Genomic DNA, 17,081 nt, shown 5'->3' with positions numbered 1-17,081 from the left:
AAGAGAAGAAAAAAAAGCCTTATCTTTTTTTTAATTTTTTTTTTTTTAATTTAACAATCTTTTGGCCTTTATATAACCTTATTTTGACAGGACAGTGGAAGGATGTGGAAAACAAGAGAGTGGGGAATGACACACAGGAATGGAGCTGGACCGGAACCTGGGCCACCCGCCAAGAGGACGGCGGTCATGTATAGAACATTAGGGGCGACCCACCTGCTAGGCCATCAGCGCCCATCAAAACAGCCTTATCTTTGAGCATAAAACATGATAACATTCAAAATCAAAGAAAAACTCTTTCACATTATTTAAGCTTTGGTGTTACTTTTATATCAACACTGTAAAATCTGTTAAACAGCTGCTGTTAATACCATTGGTTACAAGGCCAGGTTCCTGCTGATCTGATTGGCAGGGCTTCAGGTAGCCCTTCAATTGATCGTTAAGGTTATTAGTAACACCTGGGCCTCTCCTCCTCCTGTGACATGTCAACATGCCCTCAATAAAAAAGCCCATTAACCGTGTGTTATATTGCCAAAAACCTGACAGAGGCAAAGTGGAGAAATCCACACAGACGATTAAGATTTGAGTTTGAGTTTGAGAAGACTGAGCTATTGATCTGAGAGTCTCATGTGGGCTATTGAGATCCAGATTGTGTTCAGCTTATCTGCCTCATTATGTGTCTAACTGCTTGTTGTACGAGGTCCAAGTAATCTGTCGTAATAACAATCAACATCAACATTTAACAGCTCAACCTTTTCACGCTGATGGTATTTTCCTTGCACCATCACTATTCCTTTTAAATACTGACTTACAATCGTCCATGTACTGTAGGAATCCTTTTTTTTTTTTTAATTGAAAGTAAACTAAAAGTAGCTCTGATATGAAACAGTTCAGCGTTGAAAGGCTGAAAAACGACTAGAACAATGTTAAATACTATTTTTGTGAATTTTCCTTAACGCTTTCACCAACGTTCAATCAGGACAATCCATTTTTTTTTTTTTTTTTTAAGTGCTTTGAATTTGGCTACCCGTCTTCCAGGGAAATACTTGACAATACATGTAAGATCAAAAGGAGGGGAACAGCGGTTTATCTCAGTTTGATCGTGCGCCCAACATGCAGATCGTCCCAGGTTCCAGTCTAACCCTCCACATTTGCTGCTTGTCTTCCTCAACTCTCTCCTCCCAATATTTCCTGTCACTCTACTGTCCTGTCCAATGAGGACAACACGTTCCAAGATCCCACACTACTAAACTAATCCTTATTATTATTATTATTATTATTATTATTATTATTATTAGATACCTCTTACTAGAAATGAGGGAATGACATACCTTGTGCTAAATCCTCTCTATCGTAGCTGATATATAAATACTTTGGTAAGCTGTAGTACAGTATTTTACAAAACTATTATTATTCTTTTTATTTATTTTTTTCAAGATAATAAAAACCGCTACATTTTTTAGCGTTAAATGATGGTTGTAATTAATAAAAAATAATAGTTCACCTGTCTATTGGTTTTAGCTGTATTGCAATGGGCCTTTAAGCAGTAGTGAAAACGATTCCAGCTTCACTTGAATCTTACCTTAAAACATTTTTTTTTTCCTTTATACAGATACAACCTTGGTTACTGACTCAATGCATTGGTTTAGATTGCTCTAGCCGTCTCAACCAATGCAATATTTATGATGGTCTCGGCCTGCCAGGATCTGAAAGTGAGATAAGAACCTCCCGGTCACAGGCATACTCTCAAGATCCCTTAAAGTTTAATTGACCATCAGGCATCAAGTTCTAAAATGTGAGGTAACCTTTTCAAATGTTTGCCTTCAATTAAGCATGGCATGTCTTCCTGAGGGACATTTATCATCAATATGGATTAGTTATATAGTGAAGTGAAATTGTGAACACAACAATGCAGTTTTTGTCAGCTGGACCAGCAGGCAAACTCCAAAGAAAAAGTGGGTTCTAAAAATGAAGAAAACCTCAGAAAAGTACTTGAATAATGCTATTTTCTTTCGGGGCATACATTTGACTGTGATGAACTTTGCTTCTCTATCTCGTTAGCATTCATTAGAACAAACAAGGCTCCAGACAAAGCCGTAAATCCAGGTTTAAGTCCTTTAAGCACCTCCTTATGAATAATGAAGCAGCCCACAATGGCAAGGTGCCCCACTTCGATCCAAAGCTAATGAATCCATCACTAATGAGTCCCTTACCTCATCAGGCCTGACATCAGTAGACCAAACATTTAAACAACACAGCATGACTCTGTTAGCTTGACATGTAAGCTAGAGGTGTCAACGCTCCGCTCTGACTCATCTCCAGCAACTCTTATTTCTCCTGGGGATGCAGCAAGAGGACAAGGACAGATGTAAGCCTGTCTTATTGTCCCGCTTCTAAAATATTGAGACTTTAACAAGCTGTATATTAGATTGACTGACCCAATCTTTATTTATTTATTTTTTTACTGCATTTCAAGCCCTTTTTTATTTGGGTGGTGTTATCTATCCTTTTATGAGTCTCTTTAGTAGTGGAGTGTAATTTGCTTGTTTCTGATGCAGACCTGTTTATAGGTGTTATTTTAGTCTGTTGTTGTGCACCGTGACAATGTAAACCTTATCAACCTGCTTTCAGATGTAACTTTACTAAAAGACTTAAAATATCACAAAAAAACAAATGTGCTTGGCACTCACAATTTAACTGCATCAGAAGCTCAGCTAAGCAGCATGCTATCTTGGCAGATTCATCACTACAGCATGCAGGAAAAAAAACATCTACCCTCATTATTTGTGTTGCTAACATGATTGCAGTGCTCTGAAAAAAAAAATCCATCCTAGAGATGTTGCTGCCCCCTATAATCAAGAGGTCAGAGGATAAATATTGGTTTCTTCCAAACAACAAAACAAGCTGTGGGAAGTGAGGCTCTGTCCTCAAGCTCATGCAAGCAGATAATACACAACCTGGACTACACAATATGGCAAAGGGCCAACATAAACAAGAAACTGGTGAAGATTGAAGAAAGCAAATTAAAAAAAAAAAAAAGAATTGCTTATTCTTCTCGGCACTGGCAGAGAACACCAGAGCTAACCTGTAATGACAAGAATGAATTAACATAGAGGGAAAAAGAGGAGCATTTAATTTCAATGCACAGTCCACTCTGCAATGTAAATAATTAAAGTGTATACGCTGTAGCTGGCTCACAAAGAGGTGAGCCAACAGGTTGAACAGTGTGAAACCCTGCCAACATCAGTATAAATGCATTCCCACACATAATCTATCAGTCTGGGAAGGATGGTGGACAACATGTGGGATAGTGGGTGTTCCGTCTTTCTATTAGCTGCTGCTCTCTCTGCCAAGCTTGCAATAAATCTGCTCTGCCGGGACAGACTATGGATGACTCAGAGTCAATCCACCTCCTTCCATCACAGTCATGCATCACAGGAGAAAAACCTTCGGCTCTGCAGCTGTAACCCCCACTGACAAAACGCTCTCAAGCAGTACAGAGGAGCTCCAGCTGAGGAGATACAAACTGTCGCTGTATTTCAGTTGGCGGTGGCGGGAAGTTGGCAGCGTCCAGCGGTTGACTTATGTTACAACCATGAGGAGGCTTTCAAGAAAATTAGGTTTCAGAGGCAGAACATGCAGCTGCTGATGGATTGCTCTCAACCTCAGACCTTTATGGACATCAGGGCAGGAGGCGCCTTCCTCTTCCCCGCCCCTTGATACTCCAAGCATAAGATGGCTCGATGGAAGGTCAGTCTGAAGTCTTTCCAATAAATCACATTATACAGCAGCAGTTTCAACCAAGTTATCTGATTGGACAAGAGGCTAATATACATGGGGTGCTAATATAGAGTTTAACAGCACTGGGACTTTTAACTATATGTATCACTCCGCCTCAGGCGTTATGAATACTGTTGATGAACAACACAGCAGATCATTTTTGTTTGTATCAACTACGGACCTCTGAATTACACCCAGTGGCGATTCGAGACTCTGTTGTGGCCCAAGGCAAAAATCAATTGGGGGGCCCTCGAACCAGCGTTCAGAAGGGCAATAAGAGTGAATGCTGCCAGATGGGGCCCTCTTAGGGAGGTTTTCTACTGCCATTGCAAAATTTGTACATTATGGTTCTCTGCTTTAGTTTATATTCTGTCAGCCCTCTAGGGCCCCCTTCTGGCCTGGGGCCCCAAGCAGTTAACCTCTTTGCCTGTTGACAAGCAGCGCCTCTGATGACACCAGCTGCCAAAGCAAATGTCAACAGACTCTTATTCAGTGGGAAGATAAAAAGAGTCTGAGGAGGAACATGTTGGCTCGAAACGTCACTTAAAAAAATCCTTGGAATGGGATCTTCTCGGTGTGCGGATCTTGTTTTGCTTTCCCTATAGATAAAAGGTGTTCAATATACAAAGTAGGTAATCTGCAGTAACGTTTGGACAAACATAGCTTGCCTGCAAGAAAATTATAACGTTTTGCTTTGTAATGGACCAGTTTGAGTCATGATGGTTTTGTTGTTTGAGATAAATTCATGATTAAATATACAAAGAAAAACAATCTGCTTATTTTATACTATCACATGTCCCTTCCAGAACTATCGTATATTAAATCCATAATGCACTCAAGGCTGTGCTGTGATCATCTGAGGAACTCAGCCTACAACTTTGTGCCTCTGACGAAATAGCAGCATTTCTCATATTCATCACATTCCCTCTTATGTGATGTTTTTTTAGTAACACGTGTTTCTGGCTGTGTATCCTGCCTGTTCTCAGACAAGTCAAGTCATACATTTGGATCTCAAGGCCACTTGACGTTATCCGAAGTAATGAAAACTGGCTGCAGCAGCTGTCTGAGACATGTGACTGAGTGAGGGAAGTAGCTATATCATGATTGATAAGCCCAAACATTGCAGTAATTGCAGACACTGTGCCAGCCCGCCATATCAGCTTGAAACAAACACACATGCACGCAAACTTTAAGCACCAATAAGCACCAACCACAATACAAATGGACATTTGTATCCCATTCATTCACTCATATTACTCTGTCAGCTTTCTTTTTTTTCTGCCGTTTCCCCATCTTTCCTTCCTTTTGTTGCTAGACAAAATCTCTTATGCAACAAACCAAAGAGCCTGTCTCCCTGTATGATCTGACTTCATGTTCATGATAATAACGCAGCCAGAGAAACACGTTAGGAACAGCTGGTACAGCTACCAGTCCAAATGTACCCAGTAACATCCTCCCGCTTCCTGCCAGCATCCGTGCCCCCAGAGTTCACCGTTCCCCTTGTTTCATTATGCAACTCTTTTTCTGCCTGGGATTGTTTTTTCGTTTGAGATGCATCATGGTCATTATGTATTTTCCAGGAGAGATGCAAGTTTGGTACTCTTTCTTTAATCCTGTTTACCACTGATAAGTCATGCTAATTTGAAATGCAGTTCTCTAAAAGCCAACGGCAAAGAAAAGGTTGATTCAGCTGCTGTATCTATTTTAAATGATGCTGTAATGTATCGTTTCTCAACATAATTGCTCTAACCTGAACACAATACAGCATCATATACCAAACTGAATCATCTGACTCTATATCTATTGTTAAACTCTCTCATAGTAAACACAAATTACACTGTAGGCATGCAAGGTAGGTCACACACTGTATCGTCTATTATTTAAGAAAACGCTCATGACTTCATGTATAGAGGTCAATGTGGGTTAATTCACAGTACAGGCTACAGTTTCTGTTTAGATAGCAGATGTATGTACATACACTGCAGGTGCATGTGAAATTACATTCCAATAGAGCCTTTTTCTACACCAGTATACTGTAATATCCCAGTAGCGTGATGGATATCAGTATGGGAACTCCACAACACTGTTATGTCACAGTATCTCACAGAAATCCTCCGGCTTATGTAATTACATTTAGCAATAATCTAGGTATTTACAATAAATTCCCAATTATAATTATTTTACAGCTCAACGCAAAGTGATCTGAGTATTTTACTATTAAATCATAGTTCAGTATAGTTATAGCCCCATAATGCTTTGACACAATAATCTGACATTTCTAATAATAATATTTGCATAATGTAAATATTAGAACAATGGGTCCATAATCGTACTTTGTTGTTACGGCTAATACCACTTTCAGAATTGTTACTGACATTGAAGCTATACATCTAACTTAATCTTTGTTGTTTTTGTTGTTCTATTTGTCTCTATTTCTTTCTTTCTTTATTCGTCTCCCACTTTCCAAGCCCGACACAGCTGCGGCAGAAAGCTGTTCCTCATGAGTCTGGTTCTGTTTGAGGTTTCTGCCTGGAAGGAAGTTTTTCCTCTCCACTGTAACTTTGCTAAATGTTGCCAAGTGCTTTGCACATACAGTAGTGGATTAATATTTGGTTTCTGTTAATAATATGATAAAGAGTAATTGGCGCTATAGAGATTGATTGATTGATTGATTGACAATACATCCAACTTGGCAGTATAACATTATTTCAGTTTGATTAATGTCTAATAAGATAAACCTCTTCCATGTAATCACACTGGCCATTTGTCCACTTAATTAAAACTGGCCTACTGTACCATGTTACCAGGACATGACAGCTACAGTACTGTACTCCCACTAAATGATAAATGAGGGAGACTTTACAGATGCCAGCAGGCACAAGTGTTTCCTTGTTAGCACTTTCTGTCTCCTCACACACACTGCCGGACCTTTGTGTGTATGTGTGTGTGTGTGTGTGTGTGCATGCTTCAATGATAATTTAAACATGTGTGCATTTGCATATTTTATATCTGTGTATCAAGCTCTTGCTCTTATTATCTGTGCAGTTTGACATTTCATGCACGTATAAAATAACACATTTGCATAAAGTCTTTGGTAAATAGATTTGATTTGAGGTAATTGGGAGATAATGGTGGTTTGTATGCTACAATCATTCTTGATTATTCTGGAAAGGTGGGCAGAGGCTCTCAGGTTTCTCAGTGCCCCCTGTGTCTCTCTGTCAGCAAACAGGAATGTGTTTACACGTTCAACCACCACCTGACACTTTGTGTGTAATGCTAGAACAGCACCCACAATAGTCACACCAGCACTGCTGGACAAGATTTGATCACAGACGTCTCCAACGCAAAGAAAGGACTATGAATAAAGGCTCAAAGTAAATATCTCAGATTGTTCTCCTTCATAAAGAAACATTATGTAAAGACTATTAAAGACTAATGCATTAACCATTTTATGCTTTTCCACAATCCAAATGTTTCATTCCCAGACGGTGCAACGTGCTTAACATAAACAAAAACATTATTGCTAGAGAGGAGGTGGTTGCATTTGCAGGTTTTGGATCATACTCGAGGCACAGTTCGCTGTATGATTAATATTACAGTTAACCAAGAAGCTGATTATAAATCACAGGCCCTGCTTAAAATATAATCCCTGAGTCTCTGATGTCAGCACAACTGTACACAAGGTCTTTTATGTAGGTCAGGTTCATAGATTGTATTTTTCAAACATGCAGTGGATTCTTAAATAACCTTGTCTAATTAATCAGTCACACATATTTAGAAATCCCTCTTTAATAAGAATAAAAATGTGCTCGATTTGAAAGGAAAAATGTAGAAATATTCAGTCTCTAAATGCCATCATACACATTTTCAAGCCCTCTCAATGCACGCAAACACATGCAGTAATGCTGGTTCTGTATTGAACGGCACACTTGAGTGTATGAGCAGCCCCATCCCAAGCCCTCTTGACCGTCACAGCTCTTCACACTAATTCCCTGATGCAGCAGCCACTTGTACATACTGCACTGATTCTGAATAAAGAAACCATTTGTTTGCCTGAGACTCTGTGTGCATAGACGAACAATCTCATCCTTTTCATCTTCTTGTTAAATGTAATTAAAAAGCCTAATATGTTTCACAAACAATGCATAACGAGGCCAGCAGACAGTATTCTTTCCCCTCATAGACTGAGTAAAGAGAATAATCACATTCTAACATCAAAGTTTATTGTGGTTACATTAAAATTCCCCTTCAAAGTGAATTATATTGGTTCTTGGACTTAATTGCAATTAGAGTTTTACTATGTGAGCGTCTTTGTTCTGAGAGTCTGAAGTGTGTACACAATGCTGTGGAGCCTCTAATACACCTGCAGTAAGGCATGTGTTCATGCAGTAAACTGTGTGTTCTCTGTCTGCGTCTCACATACTGTAAAGGTACTGCATGGATGCTCACACACTGCATTGCAGCACTTTACTGCCCCCTCCCCATCAGAGCCTTTGATATTCACTCAAAGGGGTTCACTTTGGTGATCCCTTTTGATAATGTCATGTTATGTCCTGTGCTAATCCCTCTCACTTTCTATAACCGTCCCTCTCTTTTCATCCCTTTTATACTTTCAATTGCAACTTGAAAGTGCTGAAATTCTGCTTATTTCTGTCCATTTTCATGTTTCTAAGCATGTATAAATCCTCAATTGTCTGGTCTACACCCGGAGACAGAAAAGGGGAGGTATCGTTCAGGGTTTACACGTTATAAATCAATCAGTTTTCATTTCTAATGCTACAAATGACAACAAAACTTTTCACTTACACTTACATAAAGGACAATTCAAGCTTGTACTCTGCAATATATTTTTTTTTACAGTGACCCAACATTGATCTGCTATGAGTACACATTTAGTTACAGTGGTAAGTGAAAATGTCAGGAAGAAACTTTGGGCAGAGCCAAACTCATTGGTGGAATATTGTCAGCCAGGACTGACTTGGTAAGAGATAGATGGATTTACAGAGACGAACAGAAAACAAGATAACGAGAGGTTTTTGTAGAGATTCATAATAATAACAGGCCCACAGCAGTAGGCAGTCCACAACAACAATCCACAGAAACCTTGAAAAAAAGAGAGAACATGAACTCTGGGGAAGAAGTAAAATTAGTAACATGCATGAATGGGGCATGAAGCTAGAGAGAGAGAGAGAGAGAGAGAGAGAGAGAGAGAAGGAGACTGGAGCTCCATGTATAAAGTCATGAGGAATCCAGTGAGCACTGTCTGATAATTATTTTTGGGTCATATGGTCAGTGAAAAAACGTTCACTTTAGAACCGGCTTAAAACCTCAAGAAACGTTTATTTAACACAAAAAAAAAAAGAAATCTGAGCCTAGCATAACTAGGTGCTGATTCAAGGCGAATCAAATCCGGCCTTGACAAAAAGCCTTATCAGAAAGGAGAACAAGGAAGAGTGTCTACCTTAGGAACAGAAAATTATAGATGATTCCAAAGAAGAGCGGCTGGAAAATTGAATGCTCTACCTCCCATACTACTCTTAGAGACTTTAAGCACCACAAGACCCATATCTCACTTTCAGAGCCGGACACGGTCTCAGCAGATGGCTGTTCAACACGTGTCCGATTCTACTCAAGGTATTTAAAGGACGTTTTTCCTTGCCACTGCTACTTTTCTAAAATGTGCCAGGTGCTGTGCTCAAAGTGGATGAATGTTGGGTCCCTGTAAATAATAATTATAAAAAGAGTACATGGTAGACCTGTTCTTTTTGTAAAGTGTCTTGAGATAATATTTATTAAGATTTGGTGCTGTAGAAATCAAAAAGGTGATTGAACTGATTGAAAATAAAGGTTGATAAACAGCTATTTAGATCTGTGTGATGACCCTGCAGACATAGCTTGGCAGCCTGTGTCGCTCACATGGCAACTGACTGTAAGCATGTTTTTATTGTAAAGCATTGTGTGCGTAGTATGCATACATTATCCCAGGTGTCTGGTTTATACTGTATGATACAGCCCTACTTTGTTTGGTATTTTAAGCCAGCAGGGAGCTTAACTAGGTCCCTCCACAACACATGTCGTCCTTTGCTTTCTCCTGCGTCATCATCTCTGTGTCCTGACCCTACACTATGTAAATATAGGGTTTGGATTTGTAAACTGTTGTAGTGAAGATATGTGGGCTTTTGTTGCCCCAGAAAATAGATCTTGGAGGGTCTTAAAAAACAGCTTCATATAATATTCTGAAACACATCAAAGGGTTGTCTCTTTTATTTCCGTTGCCAAACACACCAGACTTTTCTTTTATCCACTGTCTGCACCAACCAAAAGTGCATAAAGTATTCATTCATATTACGCTCCACTTCCTGTGCTTGGAAATATTTGAACATCTCTAATCTCGCCCAAAAATAGCTCACCCCAAACCAGCTTGTGCATTTATACAACCTTTTTTTTTTTAAACTAATAATAATGGTCAAGCCCATCAGACAACAACACGGCCAGATGGAGCACACCAGATGTTCATGATTACTGAGAATACGAAATGATTCTTGATCTGAACATCATTAGCAAATAAAAAAAGGGAGACAAGGGGAGAGGTGGGTGAGAGAAATTCCTGTTTCTGGCTCGGAGTCAACTAAGCAATAGGAATGCCCTTCATGTTTTGATCCCATTGGGAGAGAAGAGGCATGGGCTTGTTGGTATTGATGTAATCACTGCTTTATGAAAAAAAAAAAAAGATGTGCTTGTCTCGCAAGGTCCCTCACCCAGATGTTGTTGCGTAATAGCTCATTGAAATAAAGCTCTGTTGTTTAGCTTTGGCTTCCAACCTCTGTGAGCAGCTTTGGCTGTATGAAACTCTGCTGATGCCCACTGCCAGCCACAGGAGGTAAAGCCCCGACCATCGATAATGTAGTGAGTGTAAGCCAAAGGATGGACAGGCGCTCTGCTGGGCAACATCTGTAAACCAGATATATTAGCCAGCTGTAGCTTCATCCGTATTTAGCATGATGACGTATTATTACATGGCTTTAAAATAAAGAGGATTCAATGAGCCTCAGAGAGTATTGTGGATTTTATTGGCAGTCATGAGAAAATGGAGACAAAGAAATTTCCCCCCGTCAGTCCCTCTGTTTTACCTTAAACCTCATTAAATATCCAAATAATATTTTTAAGTTGTCACTTTAAACACATGAGCAATTATCTTCTCAGTCGCAAATATTAAGAAAGAAATTAAAAGTGACATGTTCTTTTCATTTAAAAAAACAACAACTTTAGTTTGATAAGAAATGGAGGGAACTATTAACCTCGATAATGATCCAAAAGATGAAAATGTAAAACAACAAATATCACAATAAACATTTTAAATAGCTATTGAGTCAACTATTGATTCAGTTACTACTGAGAAAAGTTCTGGAAACCATTGACAGGGCTGTTGGGTCTCATGTAACATGGTAATGAGCAACATGAGTTTTGGCAGGCTTTTGCCACACTAGTAAATTACTCCACTGCCCAGATGGCTTTTTTCCTGCTCTATGAATTATCAAAGTGCAGGAAAAAAAAAAACTAATTACTTGCCTCACCTGACAATAGCAGAGCTGTCAATCGAGCACTAATACAGACAAAGCTTTCCACCACCTGGTGTTTAACCGTCAGTAGTGGTCATAATGTCCTAGTATAAATGTATATTGGCTGGAGATGTTTGTTTGCTGTAAATGTTTCTCACAGATTTGTCGAAGTCAGCTGTGGTAAGTAGTTGGAACATTAGATTGGGTTCTAAGATTCATATTTGTAAGGTAGCTTTACAACAAATAGACACATTTCAGTTTATTTAAATATGCAGATGATATGGTCCTTGTTGGCCTGTTAGAGAAAATGCTTCTGGTGAAGCTGCATATTCACTCCGCATAAAGGCTCTGGAGACATGGTATCACACCAGCCAGCTAGAAATGAATGTAGCCAAGACAAAATACTAAATTATCTGCACTAAACAAGATCTAAAAATTGAGCCAGTTTCACTTGATTGCCAACTTGTTGAAACTATGGAACACTTTAAATACCTCGGCACAATTTTGGACCGCCAGCTGAGCTTCTCTGAAAATATCTTCAAGGTATATCTTCAAGAAACGCTCACAGCGACTTTATCGCCTTAAAAAACTCAGTAGTCTTTGTGTCAACAGCAGGAAAAATAGTGGGCAAGCCACAAACACCTCTGTCTCAATTATTAATGATAGGACGAGGAAGAAAGCAAGGAGTATTATAGCAGATAACTTCCATCCTCTCTTCTACCAGTTTGAGCCACTGAGCTCTGGGAGGCGCTATAGAGTCCTTCTGGCAACTAAAAATGTCTTTAAGAAGTCATTTATTCCAAGTGCAGTAAACATCTTTAATCTTGTAACATGACTGCAAATTCCCACCTGTAGTGGAAATTAAATATTTATTCTATTCTATTCTAATTACCAGCTTGGGAATGTCTGAAGATGTTACCTTAACTTAGACCTTAATTGGGAATCAAAGCGCAACATACCAAATTCCTCTAATGACCAATAATTGTCCAACAATTGAAAATCTCAATCAATGAAACAGGTGCAATGATAAATGTTTAACAGTCCTCTCTTAGAGTTATTCTGGAAAGGTCCAATAGTATGAGAAGATTGTGTTGCCCTTTCAGACACTGTTGCATTATTAATCAGAGCAGTCTCACATGCTTTGCCAACTAGTCTCACTTATCCTCCTTAAGTCCAATGACACACCTCAGCTTTTCACTCCACTGGCCATTTGAGGGGAATTACAGCTAAAGAGCAAGTTGGTAAAAGGTTGCTATCGTGACAGAAACATCTGCTCACTGGTACATCAGAGAGCAATAGGCCTACATTTGAATCTTTTGTTAAAAGAGAGTTTTTATAGCCGAACTGTTCCCCAGATTGAAACCATAAAAAAACTCCTTAACCTTTTCAAGAAGCCCAATCTAAATTGAGATGCATTTTAACACTTAACACTTAAGTTTTTCCTTAATTGAGCAGAAAACATGGTGGAAGAGAGTCATTTTTATTCTTTATCATTGTTATCCCATAAAGATCCTGTTTGAGGATTTTTCTTAAGATTAGCACTTTTTTGTTGAGTTGTTGAAAAAATAATAAAGACTCTTAAACTTAAGTCTTAATATTAAGCTAAAGCCAGCAGCCATTCTGCGTATCTATAAGATCTGGAAACAAGGGAAAATGACTAGCCTGGCAGTGAGGTAACAAACCTCCTGTTAGCAATCCCATTTAGCTCAGCCTAACAATAGGCTACATCTACAGTTTATTTTACTGTACTGTTTTGCTACTAGCAAAATGATTGGCAGAGGTCTCCACCCTTACCAAACAAAATAAATAAAACAGTTTTAAGTTACAAATGAATGTCCTTCCAACTTTACTTGGAAAAGCTAGCTTGGCTGTGAGCCTAGCTGCCGCCTACTTTAGCTCGCTAGCCGAAGAAAAGCTCTCATCTAGTCAATATAAAAATGCTGAGGCTATGTAGTTGGCAAGCAATGGCATGTACAATTTTTGTATTCTGATGTGGGATTAGATGTGTTGCTGAACGAAAAAAGGGAAGAAGAGCAGAAGCTTTGTACTGAACAAGCAAATCTGCTTTCATGTTTTGTGGCTAACTTAGCTAACCACCTGGCTGTAGCTTCATAGATTTGATTTAACGGGCAGACATCAGAGTGCTACAGATGAAAAGAAAGCTAACAAAAATGTATGTAAGGTTTGTGGACTGATAATTTACATTCTGGTAAATCAATCACACGGAACAAAGTGACGATCAAACGTTTAAACTTTTAACATGTCCAGGAAGTCGAGCTCATTCATAACCCATCTCCTACTGGAACTGTACCACAGTCTTAAGTGTCTTTGAGGTGCATGGGTCACATGCTGCTGGTCCTTTTCTGTCCTGTCCTGTAATAAGAGAATGAAAGGTGCCAGCCAGCATACTTAAACAGGCCCTTAGCAGACCAGGTACACATCACATCACCGCATTACCTCAGTTATTCACTGACCCGCGCCCAAGTGCCCTTGTTTTCAAAGCAGCCCTCATCCATTCACTCGGATGAACTGAGCTCCCCTGATTTTGGCGGGGAGTGAGAGGCGGTGAGGTAAAGGGGGGGTGGGGGGGGAATCAGGTGACCGGTTACACTCCTGTGTAGCCTCAGTGAGATAATGTAGGTCACACCCTCCTTTGACTAATTAAAAATTCAGGTTGGAGAGACCTTGTACATTCTACAGAGGCGTGAGTAATATATCAGAAACCAAAATTAAAGGACCAATATGTAAGATATCTACTGAAATAAACCATAAATTAACCTTACTATATCATCAGACATTAAGGAAACCTGCAATGTTGAAGGGCTGACTTCTCTGACAACAACGCAGCAGCCAGTACGTCCTACTCCAAAGTTTGGATTCCAGTGCTGAATGGTTTGTTTTTGTTTTGCCAGAGAAGGTAGGTAGTTGTGAGGCCCCACCAACACAACAGTTTTGGACATCCCTCGTTTTGCCAGGCAAACCGCAAACCAACAGGTGTTGCAGCGATGGAAGTGGGCAAGCTAACTGGTTCAGATAAAACTGATCTAACCGACCTAAAAAGTCTCTGCATTTTTATAAAGCTCCATGACCAGAAACTAAAACTAGGATAAATATTAGAGATGCTTTTGATAAAAAGAGAACAGAAAGGTTTCAAGACCAATGCACAGCTGGATAAATACTAAAGCTTCAGTGTCCGCTACATGACATCCTGCATCTTCGTTGACTCTGGGGAGGTTGGGGTGGGTGGAGACAACTCTCATCAATCTTTTGAATTTGGACTGCAGTATCTTTGGGCTTCAAAAAGCTTCATCATAAACCAATAGGTGTTGTCACCAGGACTACGTCCATGTTTATACAATCTATGATTTGTATACTACGTTATTTGCAGTTTTGAAACATGGACAACAATTGTCAAAATGATAAGTCCATAATGCAAATAATAATATATTGTCCCTGCATCTCTTTACATAACCACCCTGATGTAAGAGATGAAAAACAAAAGAGTGTTTGGTTGGAAAACAGATACAGCGATAAATGATTCAAATGACTTTACACTTTCCTTGCTGATATTGTAATTTTATTTTGACATCTGACAGATAATAGGAAGCTCAGTGGAGCAGGCTCAGATCTGCTTTTAGAGCCTCAGGATGTTATTTTCATGGTAAACACTCGAGCGTTTTAGATGTTTATTAAATAGAGGAGGATAACTTCCAACGTGGTGATATTGCATTTGCACAAGTCTGTTAATGGTACAACCAGAACCCTGCAGATGGAGAGGTAAAGAGTTCATTACAAAAAAAAAGAAAAAGAAACCTGATTTGGATTATTGCTCCTATTACAAGTCGAACAGAGGCCATAAACAATCAAGCTATTGAACTCCATAATCTAGAGTACAACTACATTTAAGGAATAACAAAAAGGTACATGTGAAAGGTTAGATTCCACGTGTGTGTGGTATTTCTTGGACAGTATTTCCTAAATAAGCTGTTTGTAACATTATCGTTTTCCCAGATGGAAGAAGCTGACACACTGACTAATACATGTATCAAAGAAGAACCAATTATCTCCAAATGATTCAGCTGGACGTAGGCCCTGGAACATGCTGGGCATTATTGACATTTTCTCTGCACAGGCTTTGAGTAATCTTAAAGTGGGAGTAGCAGAATTTAAGGCAGGGCTCGTTGATGTCAACGAAAGTAATGTTTCATTGTTTTGGGTAATCAATTAATTCGTCTGTTTAAAATTATGTATGTGCAAGTAGACAATTCAAAATATTTTAACTTGAAAATAAAAGCAGAGGAAAGCAGCTGGCCAACAGTACAAACAAAAGCTAACCCCCACCAGTGAAACTCACTAATTAGCACAAAAACCAAAGAGACACAAAGACGTTCTTGAGTCTTACATGGGATTACTTACTGACCTCCATAGGGTATATGCTGTTTTCCTGCAAACATCCAAATTGTGATATTTACATGAATAATCAGAATAGCCTGATCAGAATAAAAAGGCTTCATGTAAAATATTCTGTACTGTGTTCTTACTCTTAAAATGGCTGAATGAAAACACTAGGGTGTCATCAGCATAGTGATGCCATTCAGGTAGAAGAAAAGTTGAATAATTCTGGCAAAAACATCTATGGCTAAAGACATTTAAAACCAGTTCAAAAGTGAACGTTTTTCACAGACTTATGAAAGTGTCAATTACACGTCTCAATCTGCATCTGTCACACATGCACAGACATATTAACAGAGATTCCCATGTCATGACATATATAATGTGAAGATAATTTTTCTTTTACTGTGTATGCAGCAAATGGGCAGAGCTGGATTCCTTCATCATTTTGCCTATATGCAGCATACCACTCACCACCAATCAGCCACCATGTCCTCTCCTGCTCAGTTTCCCGTCAGATATCAATCAGCTGTCAGTTTCTGTCTCTGTATTCAGAGCTGTAAAGCTTCTTTTTCTTCTGAGGGGAATGTTTGTAAATGCTCTCTTTACAATGCCTCTTAACCTTCTTGTTAACATCACACAGCCAATAAAGCGCCGTATTTATGATTTTTGTATGAAACATAAAATGGTATGAAATTATGTATTCGCATCGATGGGATTTCACCCACCGCTGAAAATGGTTTTGAGAAAATGTTGTTACAATCGTCATTTTTTTCACCCTTTAAATTCTTAAAAGGAAAAGTTGTGTTTTCTGACACATGAATGTTAAAAGCGGGTTGAAAAAGGTTGAGAGGTAGGTCTTGAATCGACCGACCTGATTTCAGCCTGTTGTTAACCAAATTTCAAGGTTAAAGACACGGTTAGTGCTCAGTTGGGACAGTGTGATATTTGTGTAGCATATGAAGGGAGACTCATGAATTACATGAGCATTGATTAAAATTCATTTTAAAATACTGTATGCTAGTAAACTAAATCAGAGCTCGTACTCTCTTTAACTGGGTGCTTGCAGCACTGCTGCTGTCACAGTACTTATGCTGAATTGCTTTCATGCAGAGTGCTAAATTATTATGTCAACTCCCCCCTCTCTCTCCACAGTGCTGCCTTTATTCATGTAGCTCACTCGATAACAAACATGCCATCCTGAAGGATTGCATGCATAGAAATCCAGCTGTCTTTGATTCACAGAATAACATTTCTGTGTTTTGTAATGGATGAACTAAGTTGAACAAATTAAGAGATCATGTGCTTTTTGGAAACTGAGCAAAGATGTTTTTTTGTGAATTGCACCTGGGA

Source organism: Labrus mixtus, chromosome 17, assembly GCF_963584025.1.
Source record: "Labrus mixtus chromosome 17, fLabMix1.1, whole genome shotgun sequence".
Lineage (NCBI taxonomy): Eukaryota > Metazoa > Chordata > Actinopteri > Labriformes > Labridae > Labrus > Labrus mixtus.
Note: the sequence above shows the minus strand (reverse complement) of the source record.